This window comes from Prosopis cineraria, unplaced genomic scaffold (genome assembly GCF_029017545.1).
Source record: "Prosopis cineraria cultivar Desert tree isolate PC_DT_omini unplaced genomic scaffold, ASM2901754v1 PC5, whole genome shotgun sequence".
NCBI classification, from domain to species: domain Eukaryota; kingdom Viridiplantae; phylum Streptophyta; class Magnoliopsida; order Fabales; family Fabaceae; genus Prosopis; species Prosopis cineraria.
The window spans coordinates 24,379,663-24,392,733 of record NW_026555336.1 but is presented as its reverse complement, the minus strand read 5'-3'; positions in this window follow the sequence as shown (position 1 = coordinate 24,392,733).

Below are 13,071 nucleotides of genomic sequence, written 5' to 3'. Positions count from 1 at the left end.
TGAATGTCACCTTAACAACCCTTATCGGGGAACTATGTTGTTTGCATATGCTCATGATGCTAACAATGAGCTTTTCCTATTGTAGTTGCCATTATGAGTGGGAAGAGCATTGAGGAATGGGCATGATTTATGAATAACATTAAAGAGGTTATAGGCAATATGCAAGTTATAATACTATCATATAGGCTTAATGCAATAATACATGCTGTGAGAGCTGCTTTTAAGGGTAAGAGGCACCCATATTGCTATATGCATGTCAAATATAGTATGTCAAGAGGAATTTTATGCAAAATATGGACAGGTTTTTTCAGGGCCAAACACAAAACTGCTATAAAGAAGGAGGATGCATTGAAAATGTTGGATGCAATTGTATATGCTAGACTTGATGGAGAGTTTGATAGAGCAATGGTCAATATGCATTCTTTTGATCCTTAGTTGGGAAAGTGGATTAAAGATCACAATGATATCAATTGTTGGGTATTGTTATGGTTTTTACTTAGGAGGTGGGATAATATAACCATAAATTTAGTTGAGTCATATAATGTATGGCTTTTGAAGGAAAGAAAACATCAAGTGATTACATTGATAAATGAGCATAGAGAGAATCTTACAAAGAACATATTTGCTAGCAAGGATGCAATCAAATTGTAGAGGAATGGAGTTGGACTTAATATAGAAGCTAAATTGAAAGAACATCTATTGCTTGTAAAGAGGTTAGTGATGGCATAACATTCAAACCATATGTTTCATATTGTAATAGGGGAAGTTCAATTGACCATCAATATTGCAACCAAGGAGTGCACTTGCAAGGTATAGAAAATATCTAGTATACCAAGCCCACATGCATGTGCAACAATCAAACATGTTAAAGGTAATGTTTACACATATATTGAAGAGTACTATAAATCTAGTGCATGATAGAAGATATATAATAGGACTATGATGCCAATAGATACTCATGATATGCCTAAGCTAAATGAATTGGAATGGATTGATTATGAGAATGAGACCTTCATTTGGCTACCAACCACAAGTCGTCATGCGAGTAGACTATGCATAACTAGAAAAGAGTTTCAATTTCAATATAAGAAAGTATACAAATGTTTAATGTGCCACTAAGAAGGGCATACTTGAATAAGGTGTATGTAGGAATCTTAATTTTGAATGACCATGCATTCTTCTTGTATATTGATTCACCTTTTGGTACTTGCTATACTCAATGGTTGATATTTTGATCTTTTGTTGCTATTATTATACATAGTTTAAGTTGATCCTTATCATAGGTTTTTTGGAGAATGGGGCATGCAATGTTCACTTTGACATTACCAATAATTTATCGATTAATACACAAGGTAATTATGAGTAATGTCCTCCTTGACATTACCAAACTATATCTACATATCACATATAAGAGCAGTTAAGAGTCCTTAAGTCCCTAAATTATCATAAATCAAAAATATCTAAAATTTTAAAAAATAATTCTTTTAAAATGGTTGCAATCCCAAAAACCATATGAAAATAATTTAAAACTCCACAATGTAAGTATTTATGTACAACAAAATGTTAGATAGGTTGGCACCCAAGATGGTGGTGAATTGGGTGACACTTAATTTTTTGGAAAAATTTGAGAAGAGGAAGATAGATACAAGGTGTTAAGAGATTTAACACAAGATATTTATCCTAGTTTAGCCTAAATCTTGGCCTATGTCCAGTCCTTAAGATCACCTTTGCGATTTTCACTATAACTACAAGCTTAAGTGGGTGCTTGCAACCTCAGTACAACTCATAAGACTTGATTAGTCTTGTATTAATAATCCAACCTTGCTACAACTAACAAGTTGTTACAAGTCACTTGAAAAATTGATTTTCAAGATTTTATCTTGTTTACAAAATAAAGATCTTTTAAAGATAAATTCTCTAGAAAGAGTATATTAAGTACAAATGAAAGCTTAAGAACTTATGAGAACTTTTTCACAAAATTTATCAAGAATGATAAATGAATGAATGCAAGACTTTAATGAATAATTTGAAAGCTTTTAAGAATGTTTAAATGATGAATAGTTCACTCAAAGATCAGAATCCTTGTTATAAACTTGAATTGTATCACATATATAGACCATTGGAATAGTATTTGTAGCTATTGGTGACATTTCTTGCATGTAACTATGAGATTCACACGTGAAATAAAGCTAGGTAAGTTCCCGTCAAGCATATGTGACAATTCAAGTGTGAACATCAGGATAACTTACACGTGTTTTGTAAGATAAGAAGATGCAAACTATTATGTGTGACAAAAAATGTGTGTTACCTTCAAACTCTCATGCTGAATTGACTGAAAAAATGCCAAAGCCAATCTAGGTGATGAATGACGTATGGGACCAACTCACTATCACGCATGAATGGTTGGTTACAAAACCCAAACTATTTTGGAAGACAAATCACACGTGGAACACTCTTACTCACACGCGTGAAATGATTAGTTACAAAACTAAGCCATTTTGTTAGACATATCATGCATAGAACCTATGTGCATTCAAATGTGGATTGCATGACTAAAAAAAATCAGATCAATATGTGACAAATCACACAAGTTCAAAAGACAAATAGGCTTAAATGGTAGAAGACTCACTTAGGCTAAATGTGTTTAAGAACTTTAGTAACAAAACACGTGTGAACACTTTTTCTTCTAGGCATGAAATGAAACTACACAAATGTAAAAGAACATAAGGTAACAATTCAAGTATGTGTTTACAAGGGTATCTTGTGTGAATTGGAGCATAAAGGCTTCATCAAGGCATTACACAAACATAGGTGACAAATCACGCTTGGACCACTGCTAATTTAGGCGTGAAATATTAGTCAGTATACCTAAAGTGATATATCACATGTGGAACCATTTTGAATCACGCATGAAACATCATGTTATGAAAAGCTCAATTTCTATGATCTAATTCAAGCTAGAATGACATAACTCCAAGCTTGAATTGACTAAGACAAGTCCTAATATGAACAAATAAGACTTATGAGCCTAAGATGATGCATTCATTTTAAGATTGATAACATGTGATTAAGCTCTCATAGTTTTCATATTGAATCTAAGAGAAATAAATAACTTATCCTATAAATTTTCTTTTTTTCTTGATTCTTCATGCTTCTTGAGGGTTTTGTCTTATCTATGAATCTTTTGGGTTTGTACAAATAACAGATACTTCTTCTCTTAATTTTGCAATCATCAAAATATATGATTCAACATTCTTTCCCTTTTTGATGATGAAAAAACCTAAGATTAAGGTTCTTAATTCTATTTAATAAAATAATTTCCCTTAATTAGGCATGGGAGTTTTTTTTTTTAAAATGTAAGTGCAGAATAATGAACTTGAAATTTAAAAATTGAAAATACATGAATGAATAAAACAAAATATTTCATTAATAAATAACAAGATACAAGAAGTGTTAGAATAATTATCAATGATTATATAAAACCTTTAATTCATTCCTCTAAAAACTAAGAAAATTCTCCCTATAGACTATGAAATTCTACTACAACTCCCTTCTTAAAAATACTATGTCTAGTATTTCTTCCCTTTTAGCATCATCAAAAAGATGCAGGCCTTTATAATAGAGAATGAACTTTAGATCGGAGATAGGCTTCCAAGACCTCTCTTTGAGATAAAGAGTCTGGGTTGTAGGGTTGAGGATAAGGAACCATAGCCGATGTAGAGGATTCATGTGGGTTTATAGGAGGAATGTGGTCTAGTACAGCTTTTAAGCCATCAGTAGCTCTAAATCTTTAGGTTGAATTGCTAGATGAGCTTCAAGCTAACCTTTAGTAGTTAGAATTTCTTGATCTTGCTATTGAAGTTGGCCTTTAGTGCCTTAATCTGCAGGTTCTTCAATAATTGTCTCCTCAACTTGAAAATGTACTAGTCAAATAAAAGGTTTAGTGTGCTTGTGTTTAGGGATGGATTTCTTTCTTTGGAAGGTTTTGGTTAGGGATTGGGCAGAGGAGAAGGCTGAAGTCATAGGCATAGGGATGGAAGTATGGTAACATTCTTGGTGAGTTTACCAATAAGTTTGGTAATACTTATATCATCTATTTTTCATAGAGTTCCTCAAATATTGCAATATTAGAGGGTTTTGGTGGTGATGGAAGTATAGGTTTAGGTAAGCCATTAAAAGGGTGGATTGGCTTGGATGTGCCTTGATGGCTTTGAGATTCTATCTTAGACTCGGTGTGATGAGTTGATTCTTATGTTTGAGTTTCGATTTAGTAGTGGATGGAGGATTTTTGGTCTCAGTGGAAGAGAAGGTTTCTTGCTCATGTGAGAAAGGGTCATGTGGTTAAGGTATTTCAAATGGTGAGGGTGATGTCACATATCTGGTTCGGGAAGTTGAGGAAGTGGAGATAGTGTGTACAAAACCTTCTTTGAATCTAGAAGGACTAGCTTGATCTTGTCTCCTTATTTCTCCTCTTTGAGCCTTAGAAATATCAGGGTGATCCATAATTCTATCTAATTTACCATTAAGATAGAGCGTCATGTCACCTAGTCCTTTAATGTCATTCTTTAGGTGAACCACAGCTTAATCCAACTTGCCTTCAATCCCATTCAAAGTCTTGTAAAGGAAGGCATTGGACGTATCACCTTGAGGAGTAGGCATTTGTGGCAAAGTTTGAGATGAAAAGGCTCCAGCAGCTTCAACCTTCTCCTTTATCTTTCTTCTCTTCCTTGGTTTCGCCATATTAATTGGCTGATACTCTTCTCTTAGGACAAAATCCTTCCCAACAAGCTTGAACTTCATCTTGAAGAGTGTAGTATCCTTAAACTCTTTAGGCTCTATAGCAACTCCTTTAATATGATTGATTTTGAATCTCCTTAGGATTGCTGAGATAACATTTAGGAAGTAGAGATTTCTATCTTTCTCCTTCTTCTTTTTGGTGTCTAACTTGGACACACAGTATCTTTGTCAATATGCAGTGATACATATTAATCTTTTGCTTCTTAATTAGTCTTGTCAACATTTTAGCTTCAAATTTGCTACAAGTATTGAAAGTAGTCCTCTTGTTGACAAAGAACTTCCCTACCTCATATGCTAGCATTTGATGTCTGAAGGGAAAATTAGTTGGTCTGAACGAGAATCTAGGCATTAGCACTTCCTCTATCATCATAATTGTCTTATATTTTCCCTCCATAGAGTGAAATCTTAGAGCATTTTTTTAAGTTGCTTTATCATATTCTTGCAGCTCTAATCCTCTTGCTTCAATGCCTAAAATATGTGCTAAGCTTTTGGCAGTAAAGAATATGGGATAACCTCTTACTTGAGCCTTGTAAGTCTTCTTGGTTCTATCCCATCCAAATCTTTCATAGAAGGCTTTGATGACCTTTGGAGAATAGTTTGATGTTCTACTCTAGCAATCCTTTATAGTCACTCAAGAATTTATCAATATCAAAGTTGTGAGCCTTGATAAATGAATCATACTTAGTGAAGTGTCTAATGACTACTACTCTAGAAGAGAAGAACTGATTATACCGAGATTGGTGTTCTGAGTTGAGCAACTTCTCTTCTCTTAAACTAGCCTTAAATATGTCATTAGGAGGCATATTGCTTCCATCCTTGGACAATTCTCTTCCTAGCCTTGTTAACTCATCTTCTGGCTGGCTTGAAGGTGCATATTCTATTGCAGGCTTCCTTCCAATTCTTGGAGTTTTGCTCTTCTTTAAAAGTTGTGTTGGTGATTTTCTAGCTTCTTCAATCAAGGCTTTTGTGAATTTTCTCTTCTTAGTCACTTTCAATCTTTGTTTCTTCCCAGTCTCCTTAATACAAGCTATTTCAGAGATATGAAAAAAAGGCTAAGTTGAAGATTAAGAGGTGTTTGAAAGAATTTGAGATGCAAAATAGTGTTTAAGAAGGATGGGTAATGAAATTCGAACACCATAACAATCAGAGAAGGATCATGAAAGTAGTTAAGAATGATTAAGAGTTGTAATGGTCAGATATTAGAACATTAAAGCATGCACGAAATGAAGAATCTAACATGAGGTATATATATAGTAATGAGCCATTCACACGTGATGAAGAATCGATGTTTTATGCTTGAGACTTAGTAAGTTTCATGCTTGATTTGTTCATATAATGTAATTTAAATTCAACATTTTGGCTCAGACTAATTCAAGTGTGATCACTGATTAGTCTCATGCATGATTTGGCAAGGATAAAAGAGAAAAGATTTTAGAATCACATTTCACACAAGGAAAGCTTATACCTTTATGCTTGATTTGTCATGAGTTAAAGAGATTTCTCTCTCTAAGACAATTCACGCTTGAGGCACAAGTTTTTTCACATGTGATTTGTCATGACTCAAGGAAGATAGCCTTTTGCGTGACATTTCATGCTTGAAACTTGTAACATCCTAAATTTTTTAATCCTGTTATTAGCTATTAATTAGGGATAAAGTGGTAATTAGTGTGAGATTAGAAACCTGGATGATTACTTAATACTTTAACTTGTTGGGATGTTATATGAATAGATATAGGTGAGAAGATTGTGTTACAGGTCGAAGCAAGTACATATAGTGAGAATTTTTCTCACTATGCACGCGCCACGGCTTATACTGCATGCGCTGTGGCATATGGGCTAGAAAATGACCCTTTAAGTCATGAATTTTAGGTGAATTTCAAAAGGGAGAATCTGAAAATACATGAAATGAGAGGAGAGAAAGCTGAGGTCTGCTAGAGCAAGCTATTTCGGAGTGGTGGAAGGTACTTTTGATTAGTAACTTAGCCGATAAGCTACGTATAACTCTTACCTTCCATTTTACCTAAATTTCTCTGAATATAAGTTATAGAGAAATTGAATTAGTGAGATTTTAGGGGTTTGATTCTTTCCCAATAGTTAAAAAGGTTCTCGGGAGTTAAATTAAAGCTTTACAACTGGTTTAAAGCTGAACAATAGAGCTTTAAACTCGTAGGCTTAATTTAGCTCTAATTTAAAGAGATTTTAGGGTGAAAATCATGTTTGAGTGAAATAAGACTAGTTGAGGTGATGTAAAGTAGAAATTGAGTGCTAATAGAACGAAAGAGAAGAAGGGCAGGTTAGCTAGGGCAAGCTATTTTAGGTCATTGGAAGGTTTTTTTGGTCAGTTACTTAGCAAGTAAGCTATGTATAACCCTTACCTTTCATTCTATCCAAATTTCTCTGAATATGAGTTATAAAGAAATTGAATCGGTAAAGTTTTAGGTGTTTGATTCTTGCCCAATAGTAATAAAAAGGTTCTCAAGAGTTACATTAGAGCTTTGCGATTGGTTTAAAGCTGAACGATAGAGCTTGAACCCATGGGCTCGATTGGACCCTAAATCAATAGGTTCTTAGGGTGAAAATGTAATTTAACTAAAATGAGACTAGTTGAGATGATGTAAAGTAGTAATCGAGTAGTAATAGACTTAAAATGGATAAATAAAAAAGAATACACGACTAAATATAACCATAAATAATAAATATATGTTTTTGGTCAAATTGAACTAAATGACTAAATTGTGTCAAATGTGTTCAGATTGGCATATTGAGCATGTGAGTTGAGAAAGGAAGCTTGTGATAAGCTGTAGTGGTAGTTGAAATCCACAGATTGGCATATATGCTTTACTTTTATATAGTTACAAATGATAGTTAATAGGAGTGAGTTGTTCTGTTACTCGAATTTTTATCTCACCCTCGTGGTTACATTTTTACAAGATAAAGTAGTGATCATGGAAAAGGAAAAGAGATAGGATCGGTATAGGGATGCCATTGTTGTGGAAGTCTCTGAGATTATGTAATGAACTGAAAACTCATGTACGTACATGTAAATAAGTTGCCATAGGGTTGCATGCATGCTTTGAGTGTTTGATATGGGTTTTTTGTTGAAAGTGTGGAAATTTATGGTGAATCTTAGCACATATGTGAAATTATGATAAAATAAGCAATTTGAGGCTAAGATTGAATTGTGAATTTGTTATGAATGTGGTTATATGTGAATATGTGTTGAGAAAAGGCCAAGATGTGCCAAAATGTGTTTAATTGCGAAAGGTTGTGAAATGTTAAAATGAGCTATTGAATAGCTAAATTTTGATATATATGTATAATTATGATATATTATGATTAATCAGGTTTAGTAGCCTTGTGTGGTCTAATGAGAGAAAGGGATCGATTTGAGCACTTGGGTGAGCAAAATTTTCAAAAAAAGTAACTTTTTTGTACTCAAGTGTTTAAATTTTGATTGGACTATTAGATTGTGTCCAAACCTGTCTTGTTAGCTAGCTTATGAGATGAGCTTTGTGTGGGTATTTCAATCACTTTGATTGGATGTCATATGTGAAAATGGTGCACACCAAAATTTAGTTGTTTTGCTATCAAAATGATAGCAGAAATTTCAAACTATCACATGTCACAAAGAGTTTGGGTGTGTGGCTTTGTGCCAAATGCGTGGCGTATGTACTGCACACCATAGTGCGTGGTCTATATTCCAAATTTTTTTTAGGTTTTTAATGCATGCAATGATTGATATTAATGTATATAAGTTATTTCTGCTACGTATTGATCTAATGTATTATTGTTTTTGATGATTTCATAAATGAGTCTTTGGTCAAAGCTTTTCAACCAAATTCTTTGATTACTGATTAGTGTGTTTGATGTGATGATTTTGTTAATCTTTTCCTTTATCTAGAGGATATGGGAGGAGGTTACAAAACTTGTTGGGTCTCATGCATGATTTGTTATGCCTTATAGTAGCCATAATTTTATAAGGCATTTAAGGCGTGATTTATGTAACATCCTCATTTTTTAATCCTAAAATTGGTTGCTAATTAAGGATAAATGAGTAATTAGTGAGCAATTATAATTTTAAAGACAATTCAGTATTTGACTCTTTAGAATGTTAGATGAATTGATGTGGGTGTAAGGATCACGTTTTGGAATGAAGCGGATGCATATGGTGAGGATTTTCCTCACTGTGCCACATGTCATGGCTAATGTTGTTTGTACTACAGTGCATGGCATGGAAGTTTACTTATAAATACGTGGATCAGCTTGTGGGTTAGAAGAGAAAGGGAGAGAACACAAGAAAGGAGAGAAGAGGAGGCCAAGTCTTCACTAAGACATTGAATAGTTGGAGTTCGGGTGAAGTTTCTAACTAATAGCTTATTAGGTAAGTTTCATACCACTCTTAGCTTTGATTCTACTATAATTTCTCTTAATATAAGTTATAGGGAAATTAAATTAGGAAATCTTAAGGGGTTTGTCTCTTATCTTTTGGTAATGAAAAGGTTTCCTAGAATCAAACTAAGGTTTTGCGATTAGTTTGGGGTTAAATAATAAAACTTTAGGTTTAGAAGCTTATATTAGCCCTAAACTAAAAAAGAACAAGAGTGAAGTTGTGAAAGAGGTGAATTGGGATTGATTGAAGTAATGGAAAGGAGTGATTCAGAGGTGATGAGCCTAAATTGACTAAGTTAAAGAGAATGCATGGCTAAATATGGTTTAAAGTAATAATTAGTATTTTTGGTCAATTTAATTAATTGACTAATAGTATCATTTGTGTGTAGATTGGCATATTAAGCGTGTAAGTTGAGAAAGAAAGTATGTAAGGAAGCATTAGTCATTGTGAAAATCTACGTGTAACCTTTCTTGTAATAGAAGGGTTGAGGCAACTGAATAATTCACTCTATTTGGCTATCTAATGTAATTGTTTGAGAGTATTATATGTATTGCATAAAATTGTTTTAAATTGTGTATGTTTTGAGACATTGCATGATTGTTGTATAAAAAAGATTTTGATTAAACAAATGTGTGGAAATATATGGTTTTATACTATATATATATAGATTTAAATTTAGACAAGTGATTGGTACGAAAGCATGATTATAGGGGTGGGAGTTTACCCATAAGGAAAAGTAGTGAAAGTCCATATGGTATATTCTCTTTAGTGCTCGACGGGGTGCGATGCTAAAGAATTTCATCTCTTTAGTGCCTATCAAGGTGCGATGTTGGAGATTATCTCCTTGGTAACTATGTGAGGTGTGGTGTTGGAGATCAAAGCTCCTTAATATTTATGTAATGCAGTGTTAGAGTAATGACACCTCGATCATTGCATGTGATAGGGGAAAACCATAATCTAGAAGTGGGACAGAACACTTTTGGCTAGGTAATTCTACCACTGAAGGTGCGCTTGAGTCAGTGAGAGTCTATTGGCCTAATAAGAGCTTATGGTTTTAGTCAGGGTGATTTGGAGGTTTAGATGGTAGTAATCATGCTAATAGTGATGATTCATTGTGAAAATGGTTTTATAAGAAGAGATTTGTGCTATATGTTATGTTTGAATATGTATATATGCTATTCTTGCTTATAGTTACTTGTGATGGTTAGTAATAGCAAGTTATTCTGTTACTAAGATTATTATCTCACCTTGTGAGTTACATTTTTACAGGTCAAAGTAGTGAGTCGGGAAAAAGGAAAGATGCTGGACTAGTATAGTAGAGCTATCACCATGAGATCTCGAAGTTTGTATAATAAACTTGTTCTGTTATACATTTGTAAATGAATGAGTTGCCATAGGGAATCATATGCATGTTTGAATTATGATAAGTAGTGATTTTAGGAATCTTAGCCTAATGTATGCGAAAATGTGATATGTGTAGTGAATTATGTGATAAGGGCTAAGATATAGTTGAGGATGTTATAATTGTGTAAGTAGTGAATTTTGTAGCAATGTGTGTATCATTACCCAAACATGGTGAAAAATGGTTTGGCGTTAGGATTGTATTGAATGAAAGTGCATGTATGTAATATGTTTATAGAAATGATGATTATGTGGTGGAAATTATGAATAGATTAGCCAAGAGTGTGTGAATTTGTATATTTGTAAAAACAACCCTTATTATACAAATGGGCGATTGAGTAGCCAAATTTTGATTTATGTGTATATATGATCTGAATATTGGTTAATTAGGTGTGAAGAGTCCTTTTGGGCTTGATTCTAAGCCCAAAATGGCTTAATGAGATAAAGTGTGTGATTTGAACACTTTGGTGCATAAAATTTTTTAAAAAAGTAATTTTTTGCACCTGAGTGACTAAATTTAGATCGGACCATTGGATTGTTGTAAAGTCCTAACTTAATTTAGACTTTACCATTTATAATCACACAATCAACAAATATGAACAATCATATCAAAGTAATAGCCCTTTTGTTTGTTTTCAAAATTGTGGGATCTCGAATTTTTAAAACACATTCAAATAAAAGGGTTAGCGGAAGTGCAAACGCAATCATACAACTCAACAAAACATAACTTCTCTATTCTAAAAAAGGGCCATACACCGCGACACATATGATAATAATTTTTGCTGTCATATAATTGCTCGGAAGATGAACTTCTACTTTACACAATTTCCACATTCGACGTCCGATTGGAGTGATTCAAGTGCCCACACGAAACATACAACATATACTAGCTAATGGAATAAGTTTGGACTCGATCTAACATTCTAATCTAAAATTGGACACTTAAGATTCAAAAAGTTACTTTCTCTTTCAAAACTTATACCGTAAGTGCTTAATTCTCATTTCTTATCTTATTACGCCAGCTCAAGCCTTGAACTAAGTAGAAAAGGATCACATACACCTGATTGACACTACTAACTATATATATCATATCATTTACTCAAATTCACTTCTCAATGCCACATTACACACTTGTGGTCTTATATGAGGCACAATACATATAACACATAATCACGTAGAGTTATTTCACTTTCAACCTTCTAACTCTTACATATGGGGCTTTGCCTCACCATATGGTTAAGGATCACAATATACTCGACTCTTTCAAATGAGGTTCTACCTTACCATTTGTGTCAGGTTCTCACATATATACACAAATCATAATTAATTTCACATTCAACACATATATATAAGTAGAACAAGTTACACAATATCATATACCTGTTGATTAGCATGTAGGCCTACCCATATACCCATTCATTGGGGCACCCTTGGTGAGATGCAATATTATATATATATATATATATATATAAAAGTAAGTTTTCACAACAAAATTCATATACACATTCACTTATGCATTCTAGTTAGCAACTCAAACTCTATATACAACTTTATACATTTATTTATACATATGGTAGTTATACCACTACAAGAAAGTAAAAAGATTACTCTAGTTACCTTTAACCCTTGTTACTAAGGGTTACCAATCACTATGGACTCCCAAGCATGTAGATTCCCACGACCAATATCACAGGTGCTTAATCTATACAACACAGTGCCTTTTAATCAATTTTCAATACTTAATAGAGGCATTGATTTGGATAAACTGAATCTCTTAACACATAAAATGATTCAATTAGAACCCCTTTGAATCCATTTATCCATTGTATATAGTCTTTGGCCTTATAGGCTATTCAAATGACCATAACAACCTCTTAACTCATTTATTCAACCAATTTTCACCATTTAACCTAACTTTCAAGCAATTTTGAGCCTAAATCCTTGTAGCTTAACCATTTAACTCCATACTAGTCAAAAAACCTTAGTTCTATATTTGATAGCTCATTTATGCCTTTCTTTTAGATTCCAACACTTTATAGCTTCATGATTTGATTTCTTAACCAATCAAATTCAATGAAAATGGGGCAAAAATAAAGCTTAGGATTATGCAGTACTTACCCGACAAGTCACTAATTGAATTAAACTCCCAAGCTCTAGATATTGCTTGTCCTAATAGAGCTGAGCTTCTCTACCCCCTCAGATGGATTTTTCACTCTTTCCCTTCTAATTTCACTAGCTATTCATGTTAGCTTTAAGTGATCCTTACACAACTCATGCGTTAAGCCTTGAATTTTCATTCTACCCTTCAATCTTATCACTACAACATCCAAATAATATAAGATATTAAATCAATATCTAAACCATAATCAATCCACTAATTACTAATTTATCCTTGATTAGTAACTAGTTTTTCGAGATTGAAATAGAATGTTACAATCGTGTCCAAACTTCTCTCATTAGCTAACTTATGAAATAAGCTTTGT